The 7,500-nt window shown below is 51.8% G+C and overlaps 1 non-coding gene across 1 annotated transcript in view; it reads right to left on the bottom strand.

Moving 5' to 3' along the window:
* Positions 1–1,637, bottom strand: part of LOC124562647 — a 1,910-nt gene extending 273 nt beyond the window's left edge. The window contains exon 1 of the ribosomal RNA XR_006969587.1: positions 1–1,637. This exon is cut by the window's left edge and continues 273 nt beyond it. This is a non-coding gene — a ribosomal RNA (small subunit ribosomal RNA).
* Between the last annotated feature and the right edge of the window lie 5,863 nt (positions 1,638–7,500).

Raw genomic sequence — 7,500 nt, 5'->3', positions numbered from 1 at the left:
GGAGGTTCAGCGGGTTACCCCGACCTTTCGGCCTAGGAAGACACGCTGATTCCTTCAGTGTAGCGCGCGTGCGGCCCAGAACATCTAAGGGCATCACAGACCTGTTATTGCTCAATCTCGTGCGGCTAGAAGCCGCCTGTCCCTCTAAGAAGAAAAGTAATCGCTGACAGCACGAAGGATGTCACGCGACTAGTTAGCAGGCTAGAGTCTCGTTCGTTATCGGAATTAACCAGACAAATCGCTCCACCAACTAAGAACGGCCATGCACCACCACCCACCGAATCAAGAAAGAGCTATCAATCTGTCAATCCTTCCGGTGTCCGGGCCTGGTGAGGTTTCCCGTGTTGAGTCAAATTAAGCCGCAGGCTCCACTCCTGGTGGTGCCCTTCCGTCAATTCCTTTAAGTTTCAGCTTTGCAACCATACTTCCCCCGGAACCCAAAAGCTTTGGTTTCCCGGAGGCTGCCCGCCGAGTCATCGGAGGAACTGCGGCGGATCGCTGGCTGGCATCGTTTATGGTTAGAACTAGGGCGGTATCTGATCGCCTTCGAACCTCTAACTTTCGTTCTTGATTAATGAAAACATACTTGGCAAATGCTTTCGCTTCTGTTCGTCTTGCGACGATCCAAGAATTTCACCTCTAACGTCGCAATACGAATGCCCCCGCCTGTCCCTATTAATCATTACCTCGGGTTCCGAAAACCAACAAAATAGAACCGAGGTCCTATTCCATTATTCCATGCACACAGTATTCAGGCGGGCTTGCCTGCTTTAAGCACTCTAATTTGTTCAAAGTAAACGTGCCGGCCCACCGAGACACTCACTCAAGAGCACCCTGGTAGGATTGCAACGGGGTCCGCCTCGGGACGCACGAGCACGCACGAGGCGCGTCGCACGCCTTCAGCTCGCCCCACCGGCAGGACGTCCCACGATACATGCCAGTTAAACACCGACGGGCGGTGAACCAACAGCGTGGGACACAAATCCAACTACGAGCTTTTTAACCGCAACAACTTTAATATACGCTATTGGAGCTGGAATTACCGCGGCTGCTGGCACCAGACTTGCCCTCCAATAGATACTCGTTAAAGGATTTAAAGTGTACTCATTCCGATTACGGGGCCTCGGATGAGTCCCGTATCGTTATTTTTCGTCACTACCTCCCCGTGCCGGGAGTGGGTAATTTGCGCGCCTGCTGCCTTCCTTGGATGTGGTAGCCGTTTCTCAGGCTCCCTCTCCGGAATCGAACCCTGATTCCCCGTTACCCGTTACAACCATGGTAGGCGCAGAACCTACCATCGACAGTTGATAAGGCAGACATTTGAAAGATGCGTCGCCGGTACGAGGACCGTGCGATCAGCCCAAAGTTATTCAGAGTCACCAAGGCAAACGGACCGGACGAGCCGACCGATTGGTTTTGATCTAATAAAAGCGTCCCTTCCATCTCTGGTCGGGACTCTGTTTGCATGTATTAGCTCTAGAATTACCACAGTTATCCAAGTAACGTGGGTACGATCTAAGGAACCATAACTGATTTAATGAGCCATTCGCGGTTTCACCTTAATGCGGCTTGTACTGAGACATGCATGGCTTAATCTTTGAGACAAGCATATGACTACTGGCAGGATCAACCAGGGAGCTGCGTCAACTAGAGCTGAGCAGCCGGCCGCCCGGGAGTGTGTCCCGGGGGCCCGCGCGAACACGCAAGCGTCCGCTCAATTATTCTGCAAACAGGAGGAGGCTGAGCTCCCCTGCACGATACACCTCGAAACCCTCTCAGGTCCCGGCGGCGCGCAGCGCCGTCCTAAGTACTTGGTCGGGTTCGAGAGAGGCGCAATCGCCCGGAGTTTGGCGAGTAGACGCTTTAGGTGCGACCACCCGTGCTCCCAACTGAGCTTGCCGCTGCCGACAGAGGCCCGGGAGCGTGCTGTCGTGGCATTGCCGGCGGGAGACAACACGCGCCACCTACGGTGGCCGGCAGCTCCAACGCCAGCGCCACAGAAGGACAAAAGCCCCACTTGGGTGCCGAAGCGAACTCTCCCAGCACAGCGCACGCGCCAACACGTCCGCACAGCTGCGATACAAACCACCTGCGAGAACCGCAGAGGCGACCGAGCAGCAGACGGCGTCGCGGCGCCGAGCGCCGGGCGGCGGCGCATCCTCAGCGCACACAGTCCTCAATCGGACCAGCACACTGCAGATGTCCACCGCGCTTCGCACCGGGCCCGCGAGGACCTACTTTGGCCGCACGGCGCCGCGTGCAGGGTGCGCCGGCGCGCAGCTGCGCCGCCTGCCGCCTCCGTCGGCCGGCGCGCCTGCCACTGGCCGCCCCCACCAGCCGGCTGTAGCGCGTGCGCCCACGCACCGCGCGGCCAGCACGCCGGGAGGCCCCCCCTCACCGGCCGGGGACGGTCCCACCCAGCCACCGCCGCGTATCGCTTCACACCCACATGCCATTCACGTTCGTGGGCATGGTGGGTATCGCTGAAACAACCGGTTGGTAGCTCAACCGATCGTCGCCATCACTGATTCACCTCTAGCGAGAACAACCGCACCACAACGGTTTACCAGTTGTTCATTTGCGTAACGTCACCAGCAAACGTAGACGTCCATCGCCATTTGCAAATTCAACGATTGTTGCATGCCTGTGTCAGGTGTCACGACACACTATGTCTGCCCACATACACGCAACAACATGTGCACGCTTCGCGAACACGTGGAAGGTGGCCCCCGTACGTATGCGATGTCCATTGCGCGAACGACTGTCAACCGGCCTCTGTCGCATGTCGCAGATGTGGAACGCAGTGCACCATGCTGTCACGGTGTGTGAGAAGAGACGACTACGTCTGACAACACGCGCCACTACATCAACAGACGGCTCATGCTGATCGCCATCCAGGGCATACCACACTGCAATCCGGCTCTTATAGGGAGACGACACATAGCTGAGTGCACAACAGTTGGACCGCATGGTTCGCCGTTGTTGGCGCAGTCGTTGTACGGTCACATGTACCACGATGTATCATTCAGTACATGAGGACCAATGTGCAGTACAGTGTGTGATTTGGACGTACAACATCAGCGGACAGTTGACACAGGCCGTACCACAGCGTAGGCTAAGTGCTTCGCCATGCGAATGCCAATGAACAACTGCGAAGGGCATTGAGCATGTACGTCCTGCTGCCATCCACATTACAGTGTATCGCTGCAAGGTGTTTAACATGAAGCGATACACTGGGGACCAGGCAGTGCGAGTAGCAAACTATATTGCGGGGGTTGCAGTTAGGCAACACTACACTAATTTAACGCGTCGTATGACAATTACAGAGCGGGTTAAGGCCCAACGTGTGTTGGGTTAAGGCCCAACGTGTGTTGGGTTAAGGCCCAACGTGTGTTGGGTTAAGGCCCAACGTGTGTTGGGTTAAGGCCCAACGTGTGTTGGGTTAAGGCCCAACGTGTGTTGGGTTAAGGCCCAACGTGTGTTGGGTTAAGGCCCAACGTGTGTTGGGTTAAGGCCCAACGTGTGTTGGGTTAAGGCCCAACGTGTGTTGGGTTAAGGCCCAACGTGTGTTGGGTTAAGGCCCAACGTGTGTTGGGTTAAGGCCCAACGTGTGTTGGGTTAAGGCCCAACGTGTGTTGGGTTAAGGCCCAACGTGGGTTGGGTTAAGGCGCAACGTGGGTTGGGTTAAGGCCCAACGTGGGTTGGGTTAAGGCGCAACGTGGGTTGGGTTAAGGCGCAACGTGGGTTGGGTTAAGGCGCAACGTGGGTTAGGTTAAGGCGCAACGTGGGTTAGGTTAAGGCGCAACGTAGGTTAGGTTAAGGCGCAATATAGGTTAGGTTAAGGCGCAATATAGGTTAGGTTAAGGCGCAATATAGGTTAGGTTAAGGCGCAATATAGGTTAGGTTAAGGCGCAATATAGGTTAGGTTAAGGCGCAATATAGGTTAGGTTAAGGCGCAACGTAGGTTAGGTTAAGGCGCAACATAGGTTAGGTTAAGGCGCAACATAGGTTAGGTTAAGGCGCAACATGGGTTAGGTTAAGGCGCAATATAGGTTAGGTTAAGGCACAATATGGGTTAGGTTAAGGCACAATATGGGTTAGGTTAAGGCACAATATGGGTTAGGTTAAGGCACAATATGGGTTAGGTTAAGGCACAATATGGGTTAGGTTAAGGCACAATATGGGTTAGGTTAAGGCACAATATGGGTTAGGTTAAGGCACAATATGGGTTAGGTTAAGGCACAATATGGGTTAGGTTAAGGCACAATATGGGTTAGGTTAAGGCACAATATGGGTTAGGTTAAGGCACAATATGGGTTAGGTTAAGGCACAATATGGGTTAGGTTAAGGCACAATATGGGTTAGGTTAAGGCACAATATGGGTTAGGTTAAGGCACAATATGGGTTAGGTTAAGGCACAATATGGGTTAGGTTAAGGCACAATATGGGTTAGGTTAAGGCACAATATGGGTTAGGTTAAGGCACAATATGGGTTAGGTTAAGGCACAATATGGGTTAGGTTAAGGCACAATATGGGTTAGGTTAAGGCACAATATGGGTTAGGTTAAGGCACAATATGGGTTAGGTTAAGGCACAATATGGGTTAGGTTAAGGCACAATATGGGTTAGGTTAAGGCACAATATGGGTTAGGTTAAGGCACAATGTGGGTTAGGTTAAGGCACAACGTGGGTTAGGTTAAGGCACAACGTGGGTTAGGTTAAGGCACAACGTGGGTTAGGTTAAGGCACAACGTGGGTTAGGTTAAGGCACAACGTGGGTTAGGTTAAGGCACAACGTGGGTTAGGTTAAGGCACAACGTGGGTTAGGTTAAGGCACAACGTGGGTTAGGTTAAGGCACAACGTGGGTTAAGTTAAGGCACAACGTGGGTTAGGTTAAGGCACAATACGGGTTAGGTTAAGGCACAATACGGGTTAGGTTAAGGCACAATACGGGTTAGGTTAAGGCACAATACGGGTTAGGTTAAGGCACAATACGGGTTAGGTTAAGGCACAATACGGGTTAGGTTAAGGCACAATACGGGTTAGGTTAAGGCACAATACGGGTTAGGTTAAGGCACAATACGGGTTAGGTTAAGGCACAATACGGGTTAGGTTAAGGCACAATACGGGTTAGGTTAAGGCACAATACGGGTTAGGTTAAGGCACAATACGGGTTAGGTTAAGGCACAATACGGGTTAGGTTAAGGCACAATACGGGTTAGGTTAAGGCACAATACGGGTTAGGTTAAGGCACAATATGGGTTAGGTTAAGGCACAATATGGGTTAGGTTAAGGCACAATATGGGTTAGGTTAAGGCACAATATGGGTTAGGTTAAGGCACAATATGGGTTAGGTTAAGGCACAATATGGGTTAGGTTAAGGCACAATATGGGTTAGGTTAAGGCACAATATGGGTTAGGTTAAGGCACAATATGGGTTAGGTTAAGGCACAATATGGGTTAGGTTAAGGCACAATATGGGTTAGGTTAAGGCACAATATGGGTTAGGTTAAGGCACAACGTGGGTTAGGTTAAGGCACAACGTGGGTTTGGTTAAGGCACAACGTGGGTTAGGTTAAGGCACAACGTGGGTTAGGTTAAGGCACAACGTGGGTTAGGTTAAGGCACAACGTGGGTTAGGTTAAGGCACAACGTGGGTTAGGTTAAGGCACAACGTGGGTTAGGTTAAGGCACAACGTGGGTTAGGTTAAGGCACAATACGGGTTAGGTTAAGGCACAATACGGGTTAGGTTAAGGCACAATACGGGTTAGGTTAAGGCACAATACGGGTTAGGTTAAGGCACAATACGGGTTAGGTTAAGGCACAATACGGGTTAGGTTAAGGCACAATACGGGTTAGGTTAAGGCACAATACGGGTTAGGTTAAGGCACAATACGGGTTAGGTTAAGGCACAATACGGGTTAGGTTAAGGCACAATACGGGTTAGGTTAAGGCACAACGTGGGTTAGGTTAAGGCACAACGTGGGTTAGGTTAAGGCACAACGTGGGTTAGGTTAAGGCACAACGTGGGTTAGGTTAAGGCACAACGTGGGTTAGGTTAAGGCACAACGTGGGTTAGGTTAAGGCACAATACGGGTTAGGTTAAGGCACAATACGGGTTAGGTTAAGGCACAATACGGGTTAGGTTAAGGCACAATACGGGTTAGGTTAAGGCACAATACGGGTTAGGTTAAGGCACAATACGGGTTAGGTTAAGGCACAATACGGGTTAGGTTAAGGCACAATACGGGTTAGGTTAAGGCACAATACGGGTTAGGTTAAGGCACAATACGGGTTAGGTTAAGGTACACATTGTTGTAAGGAAAGGTGTTTTGGGGGGGGGGGGGGGCCGGTTTGTTGATTGTGATTATCGTAAGTAAATGACTGCGGCATCATCTGATTTGCCACGTCAGGGTGCACCTTTGGCTCATAACAGGCGGCGCTCTGATTCCATGCTTGTGGCAGACCTGTGTCTTTCATTGCTGCCATTGTTTGTGTGCTGTGACAGGAGGCAGTATTGTGATGTTGGGTGTACCCCTGTGTAGGACATGTGTGGGTGTTGGTGGCTTAGCTGAGCAATGGTGGTTGTCGGAAGGGTGGGATATTCTGTTTTGTGAGTGGACCTCCCGGTCTGGTTATGATAGTGTGGATAGTCTAATGTGGCGGAGAGGATGCACTGGGTGTTGTTCCATGCTGGTGCTTACATATTGTCTCTGTGCCTGTTACAGGCAGAGAGTAGTGCGTGATAAGAGTGTCTGGCTGACGTGTGGTTGTGATTGTGAGCAGAGTCTTTCAGCATGTATACGGACAGTTGTATACATTATCTGTATTTTGATGGCTCTATCTATTACTAATCAGCGCCGTGTATACGTTTCATCCGGTTCCAGTCGAAACTGTTGTATCTCTGTACATTAGTGACACGGCGAGGCCGCCATGTAGTTACTCGTCTCGGCAGCTTCCACCGGTGTATGGCAAATGATTATAAGGAATCAGTCTAGTCGTCAATACCGATAGTGTGACGTCACATGTCTGGGGTGGGGGACGCTGCGCCCTTCCGGTGGGTCATGGCCTAGAAAGACTCTTCCCACGCAGGGGGGCTTGGACTGTCATTGACTCTTCCGAGTAATATACTTGCCGTACGTTTTTGCGACTGCGAGTGCAACGCTCACCGGTACCGACATGGATGGAGCGCCTCCTAGCTGACCGCTGAGCATCTGCATTCGTACAGAGAGCAACGCGATCGCGTCTGTAGCTCGTAAGTGGTACAGCTCGCAGCTCATGTATAGGGACAGCGGGAATGTCGCATATTGGACATAACTCTTCATGAAACGCACGTTATAGGGGTGGATTGCACATTGCGCGTGCGAGCAAAGTCCGCCGTTCATCCGCTGGAGTTGCGGGTTGGGCGGTTGGGGTGGGGCACGAACGGGTGCAGGTGGTGTGATTGCCGGTCCACGACTTCGTGCGGCAGAGGCGCTGGCGTTGGGGTGCTGTTGTC

Source organism: Schistocerca americana, unplaced genomic scaffold (genome assembly GCF_021461395.2).
Source record: "Schistocerca americana isolate TAMUIC-IGC-003095 unplaced genomic scaffold, iqSchAmer2.1 HiC_scaffold_1166, whole genome shotgun sequence".
Lineage (NCBI taxonomy): Eukaryota > Metazoa > Arthropoda > Insecta > Orthoptera > Acrididae > Schistocerca > Schistocerca americana.
Note: the sequence above shows the minus strand (reverse complement) of the source record. Positions and strands in the feature narration are given on the sequence as shown.